General features: G+C 38.8%; 1 long non-coding RNA gene across 1 annotated transcript; it reads right to left on the bottom strand.

The window, feature by feature from the left end:
- Positions 1 to 534: 534 nt before the first annotated feature.
- On the bottom strand, positions 535 to 7,302 carry LOC142173225 (uncharacterized). The gene is made up of 2 exons (XR_012702680.1): positions 6,968 to 7,302; positions 535 to 849 (listed from the first exon to the last, which is right to left on the bottom strand). It is a non-coding gene; the product is annotated as an uncharacterized LOC142173225 (long non-coding RNA).
- Positions 7,303 to 12,760: the final 5,458 nt, after the last annotated feature.

Below are 12,760 nucleotides of genomic sequence, written 5' to 3'. Positions count from 1 at the left end.
ATTATATTTGACGGGTTTAACTTTAGGTTCTTACCATGAACCCATAACACTTTTGAAAATATAGTTTCAAAATAATATTTGTTTAAATTTTTAGTGATTTTCACATACACACACACACACATAATACGTGTTAAAAACAAGACCGTATGAAGTGCGATTTGAAACATTAATTTTCACTTGTAGTGGTTCACCCATTGTACCATAGGAGTTTTTGAGCTTTGGTGCACGCACATATATTTAAGTAATTTTATAGAGATGTAATATTATTATACATGATTTAAGAGTATGGGTTCACGTGAATAACCTAGATAGTGTCACACCTCCTTTTTCCCGAGGGAATAGGGAGTTTTTATAATTAAAGTGACGTTAATCGAAATGAGATTATTTGTCATGCCCCAACCTCGGGGAGCTCGACCGGCGCTCAACCGAGTGAACCCGGTCGAGCAAGCCTATTAAATCTTTCCTACCCGACTCATTCATAATCCAAAAAGGGATCGCATCACCATTTGTAAAACATGGGAGAGATCAGTTATATAAATATATAAACGTTGCTAGTTCATTTTTCCTTATATACATTATGCCATAGTTGAGTTTCCAAAATACAACTCGATCCAACGACTACCCCAACATACATACATGACCCACATAAACGTCTACGGAGCCTCTAATGATACAAAAGACCAACATGACAATGCCGACAACAAGGCCCCGGCTATACCTCAAGATATGAAAACTTATTCAAAAGAAGGACTACATGACCCCTAGGAGAAATGGGACTCACCAAGACTGCTGTGAGGAGAGAAAAAGAGCACCACTATCTGCGATTGACACTATCTGCAATGGAACCACCTACATCCATTCAAAGATGTAGCGCCCCCGGCCAAAGGGACGTTAGTACTGTCGAATAGTACTAGCATGTAAGGCAAACACCAATCTTAGTATAATGAACAGTGAAATAAAGAGAAGACAGTCATAATAATCAATAAGTACTTCATAGAAATACAAGGAAACACCAAGTAAGGATCACATAGTTTCCAATTCAATCTTTCCATCTTTTTAGATTAATAACCTTTAGTGCCAAAGCCACAACTCACAATGCCACCATATTTTACACGGAGTCCGATCTCGGCCCGACCGGCTAAGCCATCTCAAGTGAGACATATCCATATCCACCATGTAAATCAATAATTCCAATACAAATGCCACCATGTGTACAACATGGTGTCCGATCTCACCGACCGGCTAAGCCATCTCACTTGAGACATAACCTCTTTCAATTGTTCACTCAATTCACATTTCTTTTCCATCTTTCGTTACATGGCACAAACAACCTCATTTATTAAGTAGTTCTTGGTACTTGGTAATATTTTACAATTCAAAGTCTTTCCCTTTTTATTTGTTCAAATAACATGATCATTCATGTCGATAAGTACCATCACACAAGGCATTTCACACATAAGGGAAGGAGCTTGGAAAATTATAATTACGTTCTCAAATAGCATGATGATATGGTAACTATCTAAAATAATTAGGGAACATGAATCTTTCAATCCAACACACTAAGGAAAATAATTCTAGTATGATCAAGTTGGAACTTATACCCATTATTCGGACACCAGGAGTTCGATTCTAGGAAGGAGAGAGTTAACCATACATACCTCAATTGCGCTTCTTTAGACTCTACAATTATCCAGAACCCTTAGCAACCTCAATCTATTTTAGCAATATACAAATTGAACCCAGAATTAGGAAAACGTTCATGGTTCTAGCCCACTTTTTCCCCACACTCTTTATCACATATGCATGCAAGATAAACCACCCTCATACCCATGAAGTATCACCCTAGTACCCCACATAGCTATGTTTGAAATTAAGAGCTGGGGTGATAAAGCTTTACCTTTTAGGATGAAGAATTTTGGTGCTCTACTTGAATATTTCCAAAGCTTTGAGTAATGGTTGAAGATCAATTTGATGAAAAATTAGGCCCTCCCTCTAGAACCCTCTCACTCACTCTAGAAATATCAGAAATGAGCTTCAAAATAGACTAAATGGGTGTTTTAACGGAATGAGGGTCGGGTTTTAAATTAAGAAAAAGAGTGCCACGACACAGGTCTACGGTCGCATATGCGACCGCATAATGGTTATGTGGTCCGCAATGTGACCGCAGAAATGGCCCTCAGGGGCCTAAGCTTTCGGCCCAGGTATGCGACCAGTATGCGGTCCGCATACTTGTTCTGCGGTCGCATAACGCACCGCAAAACTCCCTCCGCAAAAATCCAAGAGGGATTATGCGATCGATATGCGGTCTGCATAGTGATTACGCGGTCGCATAATCGACCGCAAAGCTCACCTCAAATTGGCCAACTTTTTGCTTTACTCTGCGGTCATTATGCGGTCCATAGAGTGATTATGCGACCGCATAATGGGCCGCAAAAATGCGTTCTTCTGAGAAACATTTTCCTCTAAGTCCGTAGAGTATTGTTCAATCCAAAAAGTCTGAACCGCGGCTCGCAAGCTCACCGCGAAGAATTTCTATTATAGTAATGCAAGAATCTATCTTGGCAACGAAACCCCAAGTTTTTGGTTAAAATTTTTACGGGTCCTTACATCCTCCCCCACTTAAGATCATTTGTCCTCGAATGAGGATCAAGGTTCACTTAACATAGTTTCAGTTATGCCACATACCATCAGCCCCAAATTTTCCTAACTTCCTAATTTTTTAAAAATTTCGCCAGAGTTTCCTTTGTATTTAGTCCTATCCACCTGTCAGAGAGCCCCCGAAGCACACCTTAGCAACATATATGAATTAAATGACACAACAGAATGCAAAATAACACCAACTGAAGCCTCATGGGGGACATATAGCTAGAAAGAAGTGTCTTTATATTAGCCGAACAAGTGATACAAACTTTAGGGGAAGGGGGGGGCAACTTTATAGAGCTATTACATGGCTATTTAAATAAATAAGGGTACTTCTCTTTCATTTCATTCTCGGCTTCCCAAGTAGCTTCTTTGACTTGCTGGTTTTGCCATAATACCTTTACAGATGCAATTTGTTTGTTCCTCAACTTTCGGACCTGTCTTTCAAGGATAGCAACCGGAATCTCTTCATATGACAGTTCGTCACTAACCTCCATGGTCTCAACCGGCACAATAGCGGAAGGATCTCCAACTACCTTCTTCAACATGGACACATGGAATACCGGGTGTACTAATGACATCTTAGGTGATAGCTCAAGCTTGTACGCCACCTGAACTATCCTTTGAATAATTCTATACGGCCCGACATACCTCAGACTTAATTTCCCTTTCTTTCCAAACCGCATGATCCCCTTCATGGGAGATATCTTCAAGAACACCCAATCATTTTCCTTGAACTCTAAGTCTCTGCGATGAACATCCGAATAGGATTTTTGACAACTCTGAGCAGTTTTCAACTGCTCTTTTATAATCTTAACCTTTTCCATAGCCTGATGCACACGGTCTGGTCCTATTAGTTCAGCTTCTCCAACCTCGAACCACCCAATCGGCGATCTACATCTTCTACCATACAAGGCCTCAAACGGCGCCATCTGAATACTGGCATGGAAGCTGTTGTTATAAGAAAATTCTATGAGCAGCAAATGATCATCCCGGCTACCCTTGACGTCAAGCACACATGCACGCAACATGTCCTCAAGCGTCTGAATAGTTCGCTCTGCTTGCCCGTCAGTTTATGTATGGAATGCCGTGCTAAGATTTACCTGTGTACCCAAACCTTGCTGAAATGTTTTCCAAAAATTAGCTGTGAATTGGGCTCCTCGATCGGAAATGATGGAAACTCGAGTGCCATGAAGCCTGACCATCTCCTTGATATACAATTGAGCATACTATTCTGCAGTGTCGGTGGATTTAACCGGCAAAAAGTGAGCTGATTTTGTGAGTCGATCCACGATCACCCAAATTGAGTTAAACTTATACGGAGTGCGTGGTAACCCTACCACAAAATCCATATTGCTCATTTCCCATTTCCATATTGGAATTTCTATACTCTGAGTTAACCCACCAGGCTTTTGATGCTCGGCCTTCACTTGTTGACAGTTTGAATATTTTGCCACAAAGTCTGCCACACCCCTCTTCATGTCATTCCACCAGTAAACTTTCTTGATATCATGATACATTTTTGTAGAGTCTGGGTGCACGGAATATCTAGAAGTATGAGCTTCTGCCATGATTCTTTCCTGAAGACCATCTACGTTTGGATCACATAGTCGTCCTTGGTACCGTAATGTACCGTCATCCATGCCAAGAGAAAAAGCCATAGTCTTATGTTTATGAATCCCTTCCTTCAGCTGTACCAACACTGGATCATTATATTGTTTCTCCTTGACTTCCTCCACAAGCGATGGTTCGGTCCTATTTCGCATAATCACTCCCCTTTCACTACAGTCCGTAAGACGAACTCCCAAACCGGCCAACTGGTAAACCTCCTGGGCCAAGGGTCTTTGACTTGCCTCCAAGTGAGACAAACTACCCATAGATTTCTGACTAAGAACATCCGCCACCACATTAGCTTTTCCCGGATGATACAAAATGTCGATGTCATAATCTTTAAGCAACTCAAGCCACCTTCTCTGCCTTAAGTTCAATTCCTTCTGTTTGAAAATGTATTGAAGACTCTTGTGGTCCGTGAATACATCTACATGGACTCCATACAAATAATGACGCCAAACTTTTAATGCAAAAACCACCGCCGCAAGCTCTAAATCGTGAGTTGGATAGTTCATTTCATAATTCTTAAGTTGCCTTGTAGCATATGCTATGACATAATTTAAATAATGCTGCCTTCTGCGTTAATTTAGTCAATGGAGAGGCAAGAGTGGAGAACCCCTCCACGAACCTCCTATAATACCCGGCCAAACCCAAAAAACTGCGAATCTCTGTTGGAGTAGTAGGTCTAGGCCAATCCTTCACCGCTACAATCTTTTGAGGATCAACCTTAATTCCTTCTTCGGAGACGACATGACCCAGGAATATAACAGATTCAAGCCAAAATTCACATTTCGAGAACTTTGCATATAATTGGTGTTGATGAAGAGTCTGCAGAACTGCCCTGAGGTGGTCGGTGTGATCCTCTCGACTTCGCGAATATACAAGGATGTCGTCAATGAATACTATCACAAAGGAGTCAAGAAACAGCTTGAAGACCCGATTCATAAGATCCATGAAAGTTGCCGGAGCATTTGTTAGCCCGAAAGACATTACCAAAAATTCAAAGTGCCCATACCGGGTTCTGAAAGCTGTATTCGGAATATCCTGCTCCCTTACCTTTAATTGATGGTATCCGGACCGCAAATCAATTTTGGAGAAGAACTTAGCACCTTGCAATTGATCAAACGCATCATCTATCCTTGGCAATGAGTATTTATTTTTGATTGTGACCTTGTTGAGCTGCCGGTAATCAATACACATTCGCAGCGATCCATCTTTCTTTCTGACAAAGAGAACCGGTGCGCCCCAAGGTGATACACTCGGTCTGATGAAACCTTTCTCTAGCAAATCCCTTAGTTGTTCCTTTAGCTCTTTTAATTCTGCTGGCGCCATTCTATAAGGTGGAATTTATCTTGGCACCACGAAACCCCGAGTTTTTGGTTAAAAGTTTTACGGGTACTTACATTATTTAATTAACCAGAGTTGCCACTTGGGATAATTTATGGGGTCCCAAGTCACCAGTTTATTTTTAAAGTTCCAAATTGAGGAAAGTGACTCTATTTTTGGTCCGCGAACACAGAAGACCGGGTAAGAAATTCTGTTAACCCGGGAGAAGGTGTGAGGCACTCCCGAGTTCCGTGATTTTAGCACTGTCGCTCAACTATTAATAATTAGCCTAATTATCTGATTTAATACATATTTGAACCTATTATGCATTTTTACCTTTTAAACTGCTTTTAGTATTTGTGAAATTTGTTTGAACAAGTCATGATGTCATGCACTCGTTTGTTTTTGTACACATTACGAGTCGCGCCACGTGAAATGCACCCGCGATTTATAACGTGTTAACTTTTATTATTATTTAAAGTTAGGGTCGAGTCACGAAACGCACACTCAAATTGGGAATTACGTATCATGACTATGCCACATAAACCGTATCCATAGTCACGATGACTTATTTAATCGCGCCTAGAGCAAACTATGATATTCATAAATTCATTACCTATCTAAATTTGAGATTATTGCAAGACCATGAATTATGGAAGAGAATTGTTGAAACAGAGATTTAATCATTCTTATACTGTCACACGTCAAAATGTTTCCATGCTTGAGTTAGTGTGGACAAGTCATGATGAAGCATCTACTAATTACTTGTTCGAAACTTCAGTTTAACAAATTAAAAGAGGAGGATCCATTAAGCTGTTACTATCATAGGAATGGAAATAAACATAATAACGGACTATCATTCTATTGGCCCAAACACGATTCGCGACTCCTAGGACTCTTCTTACGAGATCTTCTCAAATCTATCAGATTGATAAATAACAAATTCACATCTACATAAATTGATCATTCATAAAAATATAAATTGAAATTTAAACTAACACTTGCACCCGCTTTCACAGTGTCTGTTAATCAATCCAAGACGGAATAAAGTCTAAAGAACTAATTGATAGCTTAAGATCATGCATGAATCAAACAAATACATCTACAATTAATATAAACAGCAAGTATTTGACAATGATATATACATGTTGAGGTCTAAACAAACATGTGAAATCAGCTACAATTCTAGTTATGAAATGGCTATAGAGATCAGTTGTCCTTAACATGCAAATCCATAGCAGGTTTTAAATCTTAAACATATCGAACTAACATCCATTTATGTTTAAAACAAAACAGACAGCAAGTTTACACCATAACAACAAATAACTTTAAAGAATAGCCAACATTTCATTGCAAATCAAAAACAGAAGTACATGTGTGAGATATGTACCTAAACTCGTAAACAAGCTGAACCTTTTGCCAAATAAAGGCTAAGAAAAACCAACACTGGATGGATTCAGCAATATCAAGCAGCAGGAAACAGAAGAAAACAGCCTCAAAATCTCAGCTAAACCAGCAAAGTGACAGCAACAGAAATAAAAAAAAAGATCCAATTTTCAAAGAATTCTGTGTAAAATCAGTATCTGTTCTTGAGTGTATTTGAGAGGACTGCTGAGTGAATTAACATGTGTGAGAATGTAAGGAAGTGTCACTTTTTACAGAATATGCATATGCTATATGAGGGAATGCGATAAGGCCTAGAAAGGAATCTGTCAGCCTCCTACAATTTAGGAAAACGACATCTTTTTAACAATAAATGGACAGCTGTCCTTTTTTTCTCAGATATTTTCCTAATTTTCAGAATCTTTCTTAACAGATTGGGACAACGGTCCCTTTCTAGAAGTTTCTTCTTATTTTAACTTATGAAAATTCACTTTTTTCTACCTACAAAAGACCAAAACCACGACCTCTCTCTTTTCTGTATCATTTTATTTCTATTTGATCCCTTTCCACACTCTTCTAGGACTTTCCTAATTAGTTACAAAAGATTCTCCTGATTTTTGTCCTCCAGTCAACCCCCTTAGGTCACCCTTCCTTCATTTAAACCTTTTTTTTAACTTAAACTTTGCTCCCTTCTCTTTTATCAATTTCAAAAATAGACCTAGTAGGAAACAATCTTATTTTCTTAATGTCAGAAACAAATGCAACGACAGATTAACCAATTAAACTAAAACCTAGAATCTATATCAATGCACAATTACACTAATCAAAACCCCAATTCAAACGCTGGCCTAATCATGGGACTATTCGAACAACCATCACAATTCACGAGCTAACTATTAATAGATGATAAATCAAAAATTAAACATGCTAATAATTGAACCTTCTTCTGAACTCAACCAACAATCAAGACAATTAAACCATTTCGGACCAGATTCGAGAACCCTTATTAATTAAGCAATTATGTTGTTATTTTCCACCGGAATTTAGATAGGCTAACAACAAACGCAACACAAAAGAAAAGAAGATAAGAAGGATCACCATTTTTGAGCCAAAAATGAAATGGAAGGAGATTTTAAGAGAAACCAGTGACAAACAAACACCTGCTCGGACTCCGGTGGTCGTGTGATGAATTGAAATCATCATCAATCGACCGCTCTTATCAAGAGTAATCGACTGATATCGATTTCAAATTCAAAAGACCAGGATTGAAGAAAAACAAGCGAATTAGGTTTTTTTGATTTCTCAGATTTGAAAATCGACGGGTTTGGTGGAGCTTTTTGGAAAACTAATGGTAGAATAAGAATAAGGGTGATGTGAGGAGTCTAGGGTGTGAATTTGGGCGTGATTGGGGTGGTAGCCGTTGGCTAGTAGGGTTTGGAAATTTTAGGGCGGCTAGGTTTAGAAGGGTTGAAGAATGATGAAGAGAGTGGTTCCTAAGGGTTTTTTTTTGGGGGGGGGGGGGGGGGGTGTTCGGACAACTATAAGAGGGAAAGGGGTTTGTCATGACCCAAAATCTCACCTGTCGTAATGGCGCCTATCTCAATACTAGGCAAGCCGACAATCTCTATAAACCACCATATCTATTAAGTTTGAAAACCAAATAATTAAATTCAGCGGAAGAAATCTCACAAATACAAATATGACACTTCCAAAACCCGGTGTCACTAAGTACATGAGCATCTAAATGAATACAAAGTCGGACTGGCAAACAAAAATCACTGTCTGAAATATAAAACAGTACAATAACTAAACAGGAAGGGAATCAAGTCTGCGGTCTTCAAGCAGCTACCTTGATGGTCTCCAACGGAAAGAACTCCGAATTCTAACAGTCGTCGTATCCGGGAGCACCTGGATCTGCACACAAGGTGCAGAGTGTAGTATGAGTACAATTAACTTAATAAGTAACAAGACTAACTTCTGGGCTGAAAGTAGTGACGAGCTCCGCAGGTACGGTCCAATATAAATAATGGTACAAAAATATAGGCATGCATTCAAGTTCAACAGTTAAACTCAGTACAAGCGAAATAGATCAATATTGCATGATATGAGGAATATGACATCTCAGTAGAAAGACCTCAAGTAAAAACTAGTCACCAATTATTCGGTCACTCGGTACTGTTTATGGCCAATCCAGCCCAGGGGTGTTCCAACTCGTATATAAATACACATCGACAGTCAGTCAGTCACTCAGTACCGTATAAGGCTAATCCAGCCCTGGGGTAATTTATCCCCAAATATAAATGATACGGACAACATCCATGTCCAGGTAAATTCATTATAATACAAATAAGTAAGGCAAGTCCATGCCCTGGAAAATCCATCCCGAATATAAATAATCATCTACGCTCACTGGGGGTGTGTACAGACTCCGGAGGGGCTCCTTCAGCCCAAGCGTAATACAAAGCCAATATGGCCCACTGCAAGCGGGCAGTCCCGATCTATATAATAACAAAGCCTATAAGGCCTGCTGCAGGCGGGCAACCCCAATTCATAAAATAGTAAAGCCTATAAGGCTTGCTGCAGGCGGGCAGCCCCGATCCATATAATAATAATGTATAAAGCCATTATGGCCTACTGCAGGGAAGCAACTCAATCCCATAAATATCCTCACAATGGACAATTATTATTGAGTGTGAACTGTATATTTTTAAACAATTAATTCAACAGCAACATTACCCCATGGTTCCCAAAATATTGGCACGTAGCCTAAACATAATCTTTAATAGGAGTCTCAGCTCAATTTCTCTAACACGTAGAGAATGTTCAGGTAATAACATGATTCATTAATCTTACAACTGCACAGGATTTATTCAAGATACAATTTATATGGTGCACGTCCACATGTTCGTCACCTATCGTGAGTGTCACCTCCAAACAATTTATATCATACCAAATTCGGGGATTCATACTCTTAGAACCAAGTTTAGAAGTGTTACTTACCTCAAACCGTGTAATTCTTTATTTTGGTATGCCTTTTACTCATGAATTGGCCTCCAAACGCCTCGAATCTAGTCATAAATAATTCGATTCAGTCAATAAAATTTATTGGAATTAATTCCATAAGTAAATGCTAATTTTCCATAAAAATTCGAATTTTAGCTCAAAGATCGCCTGTGGGGCCCACGTATTGGAATTCGGCAAAACTCACAAAATCCAATAACTCATTCAATTACGAGTCCAACCATACCAGTTTCACTCAAATCCGACTCCGAATCGACACCGAAATCTCAAAAAATCGTTTCTATGAGATTTTTAAAATTTTCCCAAATTTCAATCTCAAAATACTAATTAAATGGTGAAAACAAATGATGGATTCGGGTAATCTAACCATAATTGAGTTAAGAACACTTACCCCGATGTTTTCTCTGAAAACCTCCCAAAAATCGCCTCTCCCCAAGCTCCAATTTGACAAAAATGAAAAATGGGACGAAGTCTCCTGCTTTATAATATACAGTTATGTCCAGGCCCTCGGCCTTCGGTCCTCGTCCCTCGTCCATCCGCCTTCGGTCCTCGGCCCTCGATCTTCGGTCCTCGACCCTCGATCTTCGGTCCTCGGCCCTCGGTCTTCGGTCTCCGGCCTTCGGTCTTCGGCCTTTGGTCTTCGGTCTTCGGTCCTCTGTTTTTCATGGCCTCGATTGTTTCCAGCAGCAGAAATTTCCAGCAGCTGTTTAAGTCCAAATTTTGATCCGTTAACCATCCGAAACCTCCCAGACACAAACCATATATGAATTTCAATCATAAAACATGCTACGAACCTGCTCGCGCACCCAAAACACCGAAAAGAGGTCGTCTTGACCCGATATTGACCATGGTCAAACTCCCAAATTTCTTAACCTTACTAGTCTCTCAACCAATGATCCAAAAAGAAATACATCCAAGCCCCCCGGGACCTGTCAAATCATACCAACAAGTCCTATAACATCATATGGACTTAGTCGAAACCTCAAATCATATCAAACAACGCTAAAACCATGAATCATACCCCAATTCAAGCTTAAGGAACTTAAAAATTTTTAACTTCTACATTCGATGCCGAAACCTATCAAATCAATTTCGATTGACCTCAAATTTTGCACACAAGTCATAAATGACATAACGGAGCTATAAAAATTTTCAGAACTGAATTCCGACCCCGAAATCAAAAAGTCAACCTCCGGTTAAACTTCCCATAAATTCGACTTTCGCCATTTCAAGCCTAATTCTACTACGGACTTCCAAATAATTTTTCGGACACGCTCCTAAGTCCAAAATAACCATAAGGAGCTATTGAAATTATCAGAATTTGAATCTGAGGTTGTTTACACATAAGTCAATATCTGGTCAACTATTTCAACTTAAGCTTCCAATATGAAATTTATTCTTCCAAACTAACTCTGAAATACCTTAAAACCAAAACCGACAATTCATACAAGTCATAATACCTCGTAGGAAGTTATTCAAGACTTCAAATAGTTGAAAGGAGCGTAAATGCTCAAAACGACCGGTCGGGTCGTTACAGGTTTAGTTGTGGACCGTAGGTTTAGATAGAATGGAGGGTGGGGATTGAAAGATAATAAAACGGGGTCCTTTGGTTATTTTAATGAGGGGAAACGGACTGGGTGGGTATTTAGTGTGGACTAGGCGGATTTGCCCAATTTGGGCCTCTGAGGTGCTTGGCCCAACACAAACAAAAAGCCTTGTTTTCCTTTCTTTGTTTCTTTTCTTTGATTTTAAATCCTAAATAAATTAAATAAAACCCTATACTAAATCCTAACTTAAATCTAATTTGTAAAATTAACCTACTTACTATTTATAATATTTAAATAATTAATTAACTAAAAACTAATGAAAGGAAATTAATAATTTAAGACTAAAAGCTAAAAATATAAAATGACCATGGTATGTTTTGTGATTTTCATTTAAAAATACATTTAATTAATGTAGCTAAATCCTAAATGCAATTTAAGATCTAAAATGCAATGCAATAAAGAATGTAACATTTTTATGGTATTTTTTATAATTTTTAAAATATTAAATATGTACAAAAATGTAACTAAATAATTAACAAGAAATTCCTGGAAATTCTATGAAAAATTAAAACAATTAGAAAAAATCTATTTTTGTGGATCAGTAGATGGCGCCCACCTGGAAAATAAGGGAATTCATTTCAAGTTCAAGTTATTAGCAGGCACACACCTGTAGAATGAGGGAATTTATTTCAAGTTCAAGGCATTAGCATACGCCCATCGTGAGAATGAGGGAATTTATTTCAAGTTCAAGTCATTAGAAGGCACTCATCTGGAGAATGAGGGAATTAATTTCAAGTTCAAGGCATTAGCAGCGCCCACCTGGAGAATGAGGGAATTCATTTCAAGTTCAAGTCATTAGCAAGCACGCACCTGAAGAATGAGGGAATTTATTTTAAGTTCAAGGCACTAGCATGCACCCACCGGGAAAATGAGGGGAATTCATTTCAAGTTTTAAGTAATTAATAGGCACCCACCTGGAGAATGAGGGAATTTATTTCAAGTTCAAGGCATTAACAGGCGCCCACTTGTAGAATGAGGGAATTTCATTTCAAGTTCAAGTCCTTGGCAGGCGCCCACCTGGAGAATGAAGGAACTCATTTCAAGTTTCAAGGCAGTAGCAGGAGCCCACCTAGAGAAAGAGGGAATTCTTTTAGAGTTATTTCAAATTTTGAGTTAATATCAGGCGACCACCTGGAGAACGATGGAATTCATTTCAAATTTATTTCAAGAGT

The sequence above is a fragment of the Nicotiana tabacum genome, chromosome 19 (genome assembly GCF_000715075.1).
Source record: "Nicotiana tabacum cultivar K326 chromosome 19, ASM71507v2, whole genome shotgun sequence".
Lineage (NCBI taxonomy): Eukaryota > Viridiplantae > Streptophyta > Magnoliopsida > Solanales > Solanaceae > Nicotiana > Nicotiana tabacum.
The sequence above is the reverse complement of the archived record's forward strand: the minus strand, read 5'-3'. Positions and strand labels throughout refer to the sequence as shown.